This window comes from Eumetopias jubatus, unplaced genomic scaffold (genome assembly GCF_037043125.1).
Source record: "Eumetopias jubatus isolate StellerSeaLion01/CBP00866 unplaced genomic scaffold, mEumJub1_p1.0 scaffold_12, whole genome shotgun sequence".
Classification (NCBI taxonomy): domain Eukaryota; kingdom Metazoa; phylum Chordata; class Mammalia; order Carnivora; family Otariidae; genus Eumetopias; species Eumetopias jubatus.
Genome location: NW_028274818.1, coordinates 40,265,065 through 40,278,459, shown reverse-complemented (window position 1 = coordinate 40,278,459; position 13,395 = coordinate 40,265,065). Strand labels below are relative to the sequence as shown.

The 13,395-nt window shown below is 40.5% G+C and overlaps 1 protein-coding gene across 1 annotated transcript in view; it reads right to left on the bottom strand.

The window, feature by feature from the left end:
* KCNK2 (potassium two pore domain channel subfamily K member 2) overlaps positions 1-13,395 on the bottom strand; it is a 142,781-nt gene that overhangs the window by 45,632 nt on the left and 83,754 nt on the right. The gene's annotated exons all lie outside the window — the stretch shown is intronic.

Genomic DNA, 13,395 nt, shown 5'->3' with positions numbered 1-13,395 from the left:
ATTGATAACAAAAGTCTGAGACAATGCCTTGGTAGGCTAATCGGAACAAAGAGTGATTTGCAGATGATACTGCCATTCATTATTCTTGGACTTTTCAGAGGAATTCCCATATATGTCACATATTTAAATCCTTGGCTCTCAAGAAAAAATTAGCAAAGGAGCTCTTCTGCTTTACTGTGTAACCTTTGTTACTTCTCCATCCATTTGATACAGAAACTGCACCTATGAGAATCTGAATACATTTCAACACATCCCTACTTCAGCACATATTAATGGAGCACTTAGTAACTCCCAAACGCTCCAACACTTCTCTTCAGAAGAGAGAGAAACAAGTCTCTCTCTTGAGAAATTCATAATTTACCCTGAGAAAGCCTCACAGAGACAATCATTCATAATGGGGTAGATCAAGTGACAGCAAAAACGAATTTTTAAAAAAGTGCTTACAAGAGGACATGGAAGAAAGGATTTTTTTTTTTTTTTTTTTTTTTACTTCTGGAAGGGGAAAGATGAGAAGAGAGAAAGGGAGTCTTCAGTAATGAAGATCAAAACAGAGAAAAATTCAGTGTAAAAATATACAACATACTCAAAGGACTTTTGGTAGCTAATGCTACATATGGATGGGGGCCAGGGAGTAGATGGGCAGAAGAGAGGAATCTAGAAAAAATGAGTTGTGTCAGCTTGTAAAAACTTGCTCCTGATGCAATGGGGCATAGGTAAAGTTTATAGATGATAAGTCTTCTATTCATGTTTGACCATATGCATGGAAAGATCCAGCCGCAGAGAAGGAAGGTTGACAGGGAAGTCCCATGAGAAACTTTTGTTCCGAACTAGCCAAGAGTTTATTGTGCCTGAGTTAGGGCTGGAATGGAAGGAAAAGGTGGTAGAAGCAGCATCGTCAAGGAAGGGCTCTCGGATGACCAGAGTCCCTCTTTTGGGAGAGGATACTAGCCACTGAACAGGAAATGTAGGGGAAGGAACAGGGATTAAAAAAAAGTGAGGAGGGGGGGCTGGCTCAGTTAGAAGAACACTGACTCTTGATCATGGGGTTGTGAGTTCAAGCCCCGCTTTGGGTATAGAGATTAATAAATAAAATAAATAAACTTAGAAAAAGGTAATTCAAACTGGTACATGATAGGTCTGAAGTGCTTGAGGTAGCAGCAGGTGGAAGTATACAGCAGGATCCTTAAATAAAGATATAATGTGTAATAGGGCAGAGCAGGAAATAAGGACTGTAGTGAGAACGACACAGAGATGGGATGCTGAGAGGGGTCATGGATGCACTCAAGTCACAAAAATCCAACCCATATGTTCAGAAGAACTGCTAATAAATGGCAAGTACACATTAAAATCAGATATAAAATACTGAATATAACATAGCAATAAATTAGACTTTGAGTTGCCTGCAATGACATTTTCAAATATCAAAAGGTCAGAGTAAAAAGAGAACATTTTTCTATCAGGCAAGTAATATGAATAGACACAGGTTCAGCTTGCTTTGGGGACAAAAAAATAATTTTAAAAACCCAGTTTCCAAAGTAAATAATGTGACTTTCAAAATATTGTAGAAATTTTACCTTGTGTAGAATTTTAAAAAGTATCATTTCTGGGAAGGATTGTGGAGGCCAAAGGCATCTCGTGATGGTTAAGACTTGGCCCAGGGGGGTAGCAGCTCTACAAATTCAGAGAAGTGACTTAAGAAGTGTGTGTGGAAACTTGTCATATGATAGGCTCGCTAGCGAATTCCATTTTTCAAAGGTTTCCATTTCATTGAAACCAAAATGACATTTTTTTCCAAGTACTTTCTCTTTCAAAACCAGAAAAATCTTCATCCAAATAGTTGTGACTCACTTAACACATAAGTTCACCAACATGTTGACTTTAGAAGTTAGTTCATACTCAAGATGACTTTTTAGAAGTCTTCTTTCTTATAAACAGGATGTCACAGTTTGAAAAGAGTAAATTAGCTTAATCACCGAAAGGTCTATATTTGGGTAAAATGTTCATCCCACAAGTTCCAGTGGATTCTAAGCCTGAGCATGGGGGTGGAGAGTGTTTCCCATTCCCGCTCTTAGGATAAAATATCAGTGGTCAAAGGATTTGGGAAAAACTAATGTACACAGGAGTGTTGTCCAACAACTCACAAGTCCTATTCACTTCCTGGTAGCCAAGATTTATGAATTAATTTCCACATTATTTCATCCACTTGATCCAAGAATCCAAATTAAAATATCTGTAATATTAGGATAACTCACTTAAAAGGAGCTGTTAGTTTTATTTTTAAATCAGGAAATGCCAACAAAAATTTTTTCTGGCTGTTGTAAGCATCAATTTTAGTCTAGCTAAATTCGGGAAATCTGAACATGGGTGGGTCTCTCACTGATTAAGAACCTAGGGTAATTTCTCTGTCCTGGATTCACTGCCTGTGCCCCCCACCCCCATCTCCACTCGGCTACTCTATTTTTTCCCCTCCTTCCACAGACTCCTGAGATGTAGCCTGCAGGATGCTACGACCCACTCTCCCCCACTGGGCTCCTCACCCACTTGGCGGATCGGTCACCTCACGGCTGTTTGTTGCTACTGAAAATACACACACAAGTCCTTTCCATTTTCAGACCTTTCTAGCTAATCCTTATGGGAGAGCAGACAGATGGTAATAAAAATAGCAAAGAAGGGTGGAGGTACAAAGGTTCCAGGAATCTTACAAACTGTTCCAAATAGTAACGTAAATCTCTTCCTGACGCTCATGATATGTGACGGCGCCATTTTTCTCTGGATTTCTCCTTAGTGCTTAAATAAGGAGATCAGCCAGAATCTAATCTGATCTAGCAGATTAAACTTCTAAAAATATAGCTCAGGAAAGGTTTATTACTATTATTACTGTTATTATTACTTATGGCATTATTGCTAGGAACCCATTTTAGCAATAGTGGGTTTCCTAAACATTTGCTTGGAACAATCCCTCCATCTAGCATTAACAAAGCCATCTCCTACCTGGCCCCAAAGAATCACTGCTTAGGGGGCAGAACAGCCCATGAGGCTATAGCAGGCACATACAGGTTTTTTTAAATAAAGGCCCTGCTAGTCCTATATCGCCCAGTCTATGCTCATTTCAGCTGATTTCTGAAATATTCCAAAATCTGATTGAGAGAGAAGAGTGAAAAGTAAGACTTCCTGATTGCCCACCTAAATGAAATCATTCCACCCTAAAGCCCTGGGGGGCAAGTGGTGAGGGGAGCTGTATTCCCACTCCTCCATTTCCACTGATTTCTAGGACAGGGCTATTAGTAAGACCATTCACTATAGATTTAAGCCACATCTCTGGCTGCATTTATCAGTAATTAAGCTGATAATTCAATTGCTATCACTCTCATAGTCTGTTCAGAACTGAGGAGTAAAAGACCATTTTTGTATTGGCTCCTAGAAATCCCAACAGTAAGTAGCCCCACTTAAAATAGAGGAGTCATAGTCTCAGTAGGTAAAAGAACGTGTGTCAGGCCACACAGGAAAGGAGGCAGCAGAACTAGAATTCAAACTCAGGGCTCCCTGGCTCCAAAACACAGCCTTTTCCCCATTGACCAGGTTGCCCATGTCACCTGTGATCTCAGCTGCTGTCCTTCCCTATCATTTATCCACCAGCCCTTTGTGTCCATACTGCATGGTAGACACTTAGCTAGGGCTAGAAACACTAAGTCAAACAAAGCTGATAATCACTGCCTCTTCCCCCTCCTCCTCAACGGTCTTACCTGGAAACCAGGTGGGTCTGAAGATAAGTACTACTGAATAAGGGACAGGTGGGGCTACGTAAGGGGATGTGATCAGGCTCACAAAATTCAAAATGTGGGAGATGAAAGGAAACCAGAGATAAGGGAACAAACCAGACCATCCTAGGTGTCAGAGGGGAGGTCTCACTCTGACAGCTACTTGTGACCAACCTAGAATTACCAGACCCTAAAAAGGAAGTACGCCATTGAAGGTGCTATCAATAGAGATGTTAAACAGATTTAAGTTCCCTCGCTAGCTTTCTATAAAAGACCATCCTTGAGAGCCCTCAGTGACAACCCTGTTGGGATTCATCTCACTCCTGAGAGCTTTTTTCCTGTATCCTCACTTAATATAACTTCTCTCGCTTTACTCCCCGTTGTCCGCGAGATTCATTCTTCGACTGCATGAAACAAGAACCTCACTCCCCTGCATCATTCTGGTGCCGAAACCCAGGATCACTCCCATCGAAAGGTGAGTAAAAGTGGACTCTTTTCTTTCCTGGGAGAAGTTTCTCCCTTAGATGACCTCTTTTAACAAGCAACAAAACTGGGCTGGGTACCTGTCAGCCAATTAAAGGCGAATAGCGCAGCCACTGGTCTTAAGTCTCAGGTGACAGGCTTCTGGAGAAAGGTTTGGTCAATCCCCCTTTCTCAAAAGAAGGGAATGTTGGCCTAACCCTACCCAGCTCTGCTTTCTCTTCATTGACTTTTCTTGAGTGGCTTTCTCCCACCTCAGGGACTTTGCCTCAGGTTCTTCCAATCTCCGGTGATCATACCACTATGATTATAAGCTTTTATTCCTGAAGAAATGGTATTTAGAAATGGTAAATTTCATTTAAAAGTGTCTTTCGTGAGAACTTGGTTCAGGATGGACAGGAAAAGCGCTCACGGGGTGAGGTGAGGAAGCATAATTGGAAATTGGCTAATAACGGGCCTGACTCATAAGGCACCATGGTGCTAGGAAAGCAAGCGCATTTCCATGACCAAAAATGAGGGTTCAATCCAGAGAGCTCCGAAGAATGAGGTCATTACAAGGATTTCCTACTCTGTATAAGATTCATCGGGGAGCGCACGTAAGGACTGGCAATCCAGAGCTCAGAACCTGCCCTGTGGTCACCATGGGTGATCTTGGGGTCTCTGAGACACGTGAAAGGATAGAGACCTGGCCCTGGGGGTCACACCCCAGGGAAGCCTCATCCATAAGCAGAACAGGACTCCCACTAAGAGACCCTAGCTGTTTCACTTGCATTCTTAGCCTTCTAAAAAGAATATCAAGGTTTAAACTATTAACGTCACCAAAGCCTTATGATTAGGCCAGATTTTTTTTGGGGGGGGGAATCCAGAGGAGAAAAAGAGGATCAGGTGACAGACAGGTAAGAGTGGCTACTCCTGCTGGCCTGAGCCCTCCTCAACCCAAGATGTTAGGCCACTCTTTGACCTTGGGTAGGAAACCATGGGACGCCTTGGTTCGTAGGCGAGAGCTGGTATGTAGGGATGCCTTCATAGTCATCTCTCCATAACAGGTACGGGGTAACTGACTCCTACTGGGATCTGGAGATGGGAAACAAACCATCCTCTGAGGGGACCTCTCTGGATTGGGTACTGCGAAATTGGGTAATTTCTCCTTGTAAGACTTTTCTAGTGTTTCCCATGGGTTGAACACGGCGGGTTCTTTAAGGCAAAATAAAATAAGGCATGACCTTCACGACAAGGCATGGTCTCTTCTTCAGTTCCCAAGGACTCTCCCTTGGGGTGCCTTTTAACCCACTGGAAACAATTTGGATTGCAAATTTAGGAAAAGACTGAGCTCCTGCAATGCTCACTGCATGGCCAGGGTGGGATCTATCAGGTCTCTTCTGCAGGAAACAAGGCGAATAGATGGAGCTACCCCTAGATCCATCCAGGCTTTCAGGGCTTTAAATCAGGACCCAGGCCTAGAGGCCTCGTGCAGAACGTGTTTGGTGGTAACCAGACCAGTAAACTCCCTTCTGACATATTGGATAATTGTCTAAATAGGCCTCCTTCAAATAAACCTAGGTTGCTGGAGGAAACACAGGCCCTCCCTAGCAAAGGGGACCCTGACTCTCCCTCACTGTTCCTCCTAATAGATGTGGGGGCCTCTACCTCAGTCATTTCCCAGGTTAATGGCTATAAGTAGAGCCATCTGTGGTTAGTCTACCTCAGGACGGGGACTTTAAGGAATATTTCCAAGCAGCTGCTGAAACTCCCTTTGTTTCAGGGAAATTCCCTCTCTTCTCCGGCCTGACATGGACTACCTATTTCCACTTGCTGGTGGAAAAACATGGCGTTTACTCATTGGTCCAAGTGGATGAGCTTCAGAACTGGGAACCCTTTTTCTCTGCCTTCTGGGTGTACTTTGCGTCTTCTGTCTCCCCCTCTCTCTCCACCCGTTTCTGCACCACTTTGGGTGTGGTCTGCATACATTGCTCACTTGAGATTCCCCCACCTGTGTCTCAGGTAAAATTGATGACGGGGAACAAACTGATTGACTTGTTACAAAAATGGGCGCAGGTGGAACATAACTAGGTATTTAAACTAATTTAAGTTTGTTGGCTTACTTAAAATAGACATGTCTTCAAAGTTATCAACATTAAATATGAAACTTCTATTCCACCAAAATCTATCGAAGGTCAAGTAAGTCCAAGTTGTCTCTACTGCAGTTTGTTAGCAGAAGGATGACTTAAAATGATGCTTAATGTTTTCATGGGTAATTGTTAAGATAGGTTTCAAAGTCTTTTAGTAACCTGAAACTTTAAAGTTTTGTTAGGATGACAAATGCGATTAAATTCACTGGACATTTAGGTCTTTTCCAAATGGGATAAGCTGCTAAATCATTGATTACTGGACGTAGGTTTGTGCTTTTGACTACTTATTGCAAAGAAACTAAGGATATTTAAGTCTGTTGGTAAACATGCTTTTTGCTTAACTGATTCACAAATTTGCCATCTAAAGTTTTTGTGTAACAGTTCACAACTGGTTACTACTTAGTTTTCACTGGAGACTAAAGTTTCTTAAGAATGCAAAATTCTGTTAAATGTAATTAAGACGGATGGAAATAAGGGAAACAACTCTGTATGTAGAAAAATAGAAGATATGTAAGAAAGACATAAGGAATGGGAATACATTTTTGTTGAAGGTAAAAGAAGGTAATTTTGTCCTAAATGGAGACTGGTTGTTTGAAAAGAAATGGCTTGGGACAAAATCTGAATGCAAAGGAAAGTTGTAGAAGGTTTGAGAAGGGTAATTTTTGGAAAGCAATTTTAAATGTGGTCAGGACGGACTAAGATTGAAATAAATGATTTTAAAGTACACTCGTATAAGATTAAAAATGTGCTTTCTCTCAGTTCAATAGACCAAGTTTTCTTGAATTAATTGATCTGCTCTTTAAAAAACAGTTGTTTTCTCTTTGCCTGTCCAGAAAAACCAGTTTCTATGTTTTGCCTTTATCAGATTTTTGAGGATCCCTAATCCTATTTAGGCATGTGCTTTTAAACTTTCTAAGGCTTTAACAACTTTTCCAAGACTTAAATTATAAATGAAGTCTCTTTAACTCATTAGGCTTTTTATTTGGTATGTTAAGTTACTCCAGAAGCACTGTTAAACAAATGATAAGCCTTAGGTTATGTTGTTCGGGTAAATGCTATAACCATTCTAGAGATGATATGCAATTCTTAAAGTTTTAATATGTTTTAATCTTTAACCATATCCATTCTGAATTTTTGTCATATAGTTATTCTCTTGCAAAAAGACGTCCATCTTCAAGGAGATTCATATAAAGGGTTTTTAGGACAAATACAGGTATTCGATATCTTTTTTTTTTCAGGTATTCAATATCTTTAAGATTAAAAAACAGAAATGGGTAAGAATTTCTAGAACTAAGGCTGCATTCAAACTAAACAAGAATTAGTAAAGTGGGACTAAATGAACTAAAAGTTGATTATAGTTTTGTGACTCTTTTTTGAAACACTGCTGGTTCTCTAATGTTTATTCTCCCAGATTAAGTAAACTTTCTCTCAAGATATCTATGACTTACAAAAGTGTGATAAAGTATTCATGTGTAAACAAAAGCATTAAAGCATTTAACATTTCTCTCTACCTAAACCCTCTGAAATTCAAAAGGTCTCAATAAGCTTTCTTCCATGGCAAACATAATCATTTGCCTAAGCTCAATAAGAATCTGTTCTCCTTGTAACAGGACACCATTGGAAACACTGGTTATTTTACCAAGGCTTTGACTGGAATGTCGTATTTGAGAGAGACATGCATAGACTCAGATATGACCAAACAGCTTTAAGGAACCAAGGCTGGCTTTACAAAACCTGGAGCCGTAAAGCCCCTTGGAAATGTTGGCCTGATACCTTGCTTATAGAGTTCCCAGCAGCCTCACCAGATGAGTAAAGAATGTCACTTCCTGGCACGTGTAGGAACCTCAGGATATATTGGGGACCTCAAGAGAAATTCACCCAAATCTACAAGTATTGCAGGCATGTCTGATGGCAAGTACTTAGCTTGGCTTCTGGCTTGGAGAGACTACTAAAAGTTCAATCTAGAGATTCCTTATAAAAGTTCCAGCAAAGCAGATTCTAAAAGATAACTCTACATGATCTTTCACTATTCTTGCTGAGCTTATGTAAATAATTAGGCCAAGTATGTTAAAGCTGGACTTGTTTTGCAAATATATTAGTCCTGATTGGCTACCTCTGGTTAAAAATGAGGGTTACTATAGAGGGGAAATTATGTTTCAATAACATGCCTTTGAGGATGTTAAATTTTAGTTCTGATTGTCTTTGAATGTTGTTTACCTAACTAGACAACTTGAGGTAAACGTCAGAGAAATTGCCACAATAGCTCATATAGACAATCTTCATGCTTTTTATTCTGTGGGGATAATAACACGACCCCATGATCATATGATTATTTGAACTAAAAAAAAAATGGGATTATTCCCCAGCGTTTATGTAATTCAGCTAGCACTTTGACCAATTTTATGTGGCTGGGATAACGAAATTGGTCCTTTAAAGCCAGAGCATACCCCACTGCATGGGGTTAATTTATAGACTTATTATGGAAATGATGACCCCACTTTCTTTATGATTCGATTGGATAATGTACTTGGGGATGCCCTTATCTCCTGAGACAAGGCTTCTCCCGCTTGCCAGTGATTCATTGTAATTACAATACTGCTCAAGCTAGACCTCAAACAGAGAACTTCTTGACTGTTTTATTCCTTAGTCATATTTATCCTAGAAGCCACCTCTACTGAGGTACAATTACAAAGACTTTAGCCAAGCATACAACAGCCCTCCTGGTAAAAAGAGTCTCAATTCAAAAAAAGAAAAAAAAAGAAGAAAAAAGCCTCAAAGCTCACTATGGGCTTCCAGGACTTACGAAAGGACTGCAATATAAAATAAGCAAAACAGTCTGCTTGCTCAGCCGGACTCTAAATGATCCTTTCCAGGCACTAGATGCACTCAGCCAAAACTTAAGTCAGAGAGGGACTTCTCGAGAACCATGCCACTATTGACTCTCTACTCTTGCTACACCATTTGGGGTGTGAGGAATTTCCTCACATGTGGTTTTAACATTACAGATAACTCCCACAAGGTGTCCCAATCAATAGGGGACATTTGGGATCAATTAAATAAAATCAAAATATCCACTGATCTATTTGACAAAATTAATAATTGGGGATCTTATCTAAGGGGTGTATTCATAATTTGGGGCCTAATGCTTGTTTTAGGTTTATCCTTTTGCATGTGCTGATGCATGTACCATTTGTTGTCCATCATGACCCCCTGAAGCCATACCGTGGACACCTGGACCAACCCCTGGAGAGATTCTAACTGCTGCGCAGCCTGCCGCCCCATTTCAGCAGGAAGCAGCTAGAGCGGTCATCATCCCATCATCCCATTCCCTGAGGGCAGTTAGGGTTACTATTCCAGGGGGAGGAATAAGGGACAGGTGGGGCTGGGTAGGGAGAGATAGGTAGGGGCCATGGGATCAGGCTCACAAAATTCAAAATGTGGGAGATGAAAAGAAAGCAGAGAAAAGGGAACAAACCAGACCATCCTCTCCTCGGTGTCAGAGGGGAGGTCTTGTTCTAACAGCTACTTGTGACCAACCTCCAATTACCAGACCCGAAAAAGGAAGTAAGCCATTGAAGGTGTATCACTAGTCCTTACTCAATGGTGCTATCAATAGAGATGTTAAATAGATTTAAGTTCCCTGGCTAGCTTTCTTTAAAAGACCATCCCTAAAAGCCCTCAGTGGCAACCCTGTTGGGATCCCTCTCACTCCCGAGAGCTTTTTTTTTCTGTATCCTTGCTTAATAAACTTCTATCGCTTTACTCACTCTCCATTGTCCTCAAGATTCATTCTTCCACTGCATGAGACAAGAACCTCACTCTCCCGCATCACTATTTCATCAGGCGCCTCCCTACCTTGCTTCTGTCCTCATTCCAACAGTTTCTACTAGTTGGCCCTATTCTGCTCCAAGGAACTTGAGAATGCGATGCCCTCTCCTACTTTTAATTTTCTTTCCCTGAGATGCTTCTGAACCACAGAATATTTGTAAAGAAAAAAAAAGATATATTCTGGATTTAAAGAATCATCTAGCTATTCGGAACTAAAATCATCAACGCCATGCCCCCCTCCTCTGGTTTAAAATGATATTTGTATTATAGAATATAGATACATAGAACTTTGTTCTAAAGAAAATGGGCATTTCTTTATACCAGTCTTCAAGTATTTTAGTTTAGATATCAAATATTGATTTTAATTTTTTTGTTTAGCTTTACTATTATTAAATAAAACTATCCTATAAAGGGGGGAACTTATTTTCTGCTTTAGCATGCTTTTCTTTGTTACAGTAAAGCAATTTAACTGAATGAAGAGTTTTCTCAGGGCTTCAAGACCTAAGAGGCTCTTTCAATAATGTAAATTCTGCTTTGTTTTTTTTTTTTACCAATGGAAGGTATGACTTCAGTATTAAACCATAGCTCAGCTACTAAACCAAACTTCTCATATGCTATTAAGTCAGAAAAACAAAAGGCAAAAAAATGGTAACTAAACATCTCTAGAGTTTGAACCTATATTTTTGGGATTTTTAATTTCAGCATTCAAGATGTCCATTTCCTGCTAGGTACTTGGTCTAAATTTAGGAAAACAGCCATTTGAAGAGCAAGAGTTTCATGATCACAAAGAAAGATCAACACATTGTCACTCACTCATCCTTTACAAGGATGGAAACCTATAGTATTTAAGATGTGCATAATTGTTATACCTAGAAATAACCATTAAAAGTCTCAATATAGAGCAATTTGGAGCCTTTTTCATTACACTTAGTACAATTTACTGCCTGTCTCACTAAGCCATAACTATCAATCCCTGAATGTTTTCCTTCTCATTTTTTTCTGCACGTTTCTACAACGCTTTTATATATCCATTCTGAATCTGAAAAGTTAAATAACTTCTCGGTTTGTCCTCAGATCCTCGGACTTCTGGATCATTTGGATCAAATCCCATTTAATTAATCATGCAGACACTATCTGTTCTCTTATGAGTTCTCTGAGAGTCACTGGCTGAATCTGGGGGTGGCCAGACTCTTTGCAGTATTTTCCTGTATTATAAAACAGTTAGGGGCGCCTGGGTGGCTAAGTCATTAAACGTCTGCCTTCGGCTCAGGTCATGATCCCGGGGTCCTGGGATTGAGCCCCGCATTGGGCTCCCTGCTCAGCAGGAAGCCTGCTTCTCCCTCTCCCCCTCCCCCTGCTTGTGTTCCCTCTCTAGCTGTGTCTCTCTGTCAAATAAATAAATAAAATCTTTAAAAACAAAACAAAACAGTCATTCACTACCAGGAAGAAAAGTTCCCTATTGAATTTAATTTTTGCTCCCGAATTTCAAACATTCTGTCCCAAAGGAAAAGGAAAGAGAGCAGTCATTATCACTAAGTGGTAAGCACAGTATCTAATACGCAATTGGGCTCGCTAAATACCTGAATAAACAGAAGAATGGTGACTATAATACATCTCCCTGGGAGTCACATAAACCCTCCCTTTCTGACAAAAGCAATTTTTTTCTGAGACATTGGGTGGTGGTGGTGAATGTTCTTCAGTAGACCTCACTCCTCATCAGCTACTTTCCTTCTTATCTGTTGAATTCCTGGCAAATTTTTACTGTTATTGATCAGTTCAATAACAGCAAGTTTAAGAACTGGCCACTGACATAGTTGCAAAACCCCAGGAACTGTTTTCTAGAGGATCTCTGCTAGAACTATTTTGAAGCAAAAACGTGCCACGGGGCACCTGGGTGGCTCAGATGGTTAAGCGTCTGCCTTCGGCTCAGGTCATTATCCCAGGGTCCTGGGATCGAGTCCCGCATCGGGCTCCCTGCTCCTTGGGAGCCTGCTTCTCCCTCTGCCTCTCTCTGTCTCTCATGAATAAATAAATAAAATCTTTAAAAAAAAAACCTGCCATGATTTTCCAACAGAGATTTATATGTTTCATGATAAAATTCCCCTCCATTAAGGAAGCTCTAAGCACTCCACCGAATGAGCCATGGTTTCAGTTATAAGGAAGAGCAATAGTTTGGTTACTAAAAACTTCATTTCCGATAATGACTTTGAAACATAATTCTAAGAAAGCTTAATTCTTAATATGAGATATACAAATATGTTCTTCCCGAGTTAAGAAATGTGACGACAAAGTATTATACAGCTGTGAAAATTTGAAAATTTAGTAAAGGTAAAAGTACCAGAAGAATTTTACCTTGGAAAATCCAAAATTATATTTTCTGTATAGAGAAGCATAAGGCACTAAGCATAAAGCCTGATTAACTCAGTAAGCTTTGGTCAGGGAGGAAGCCCTTCCCCTGCCCTATGGTCCTTCTAGCTGGACTTAGAGTCAAATTGACATGAGACAGATTCAATGGGGGAAATAAAATTTAATAGGTGTGCGGGCAGGGAATCCATACAAATATGAAATTCCAGAGACAATGAAGCAACATGAAGCTTTTACGAGCAAGGAGAGGGGTAAGGGTGTGAGGACACAAAGGGGAGGAAGGCCATTTCCCGGCGGGTGAGAGGAGATATTTGGAAAAACAAAGGTTGTGCTAGTATGCAGATAAGTTTCTTAGGTAAAGGGGAGTCTCTGTTAATAGCTCTCTTCCTGGTGTAGACTCTCCAATATATTTAGGCAGCTGTGGGGGAGGCAGAGAGGATTTCCTGCATCTGTTGGGTTTTGATTACTTTCTTTTTTAAAAGATTTTATTTATTTATTTGACAGAGAGAGACACAGCGAGAGAGGGAACACAAGCAGGGAGAGTGGGAGAGGGAGAAGCAGGCTTCCTGCGGAGCACGATCCCAGGACCCTGGGATCATGACCTGTCGGAAGGCAGACGCTTAACGACTGAACCACCCAGGCGCCCCTGGTTTTGATTACTTTTAACTCGAAATAATCTTTGTGCCAAAGTGGCCCATCTTGGGGGCAGTGTGCCCTTGGCCCCTACACCTTCAATAACTACCTGTCAGATATGGAAAATTTCATTATTCAACTAAATATACTAAATTTCACTGATCCAAATTCCAAGAAGATACATTTGGATGGCTAAATAAATT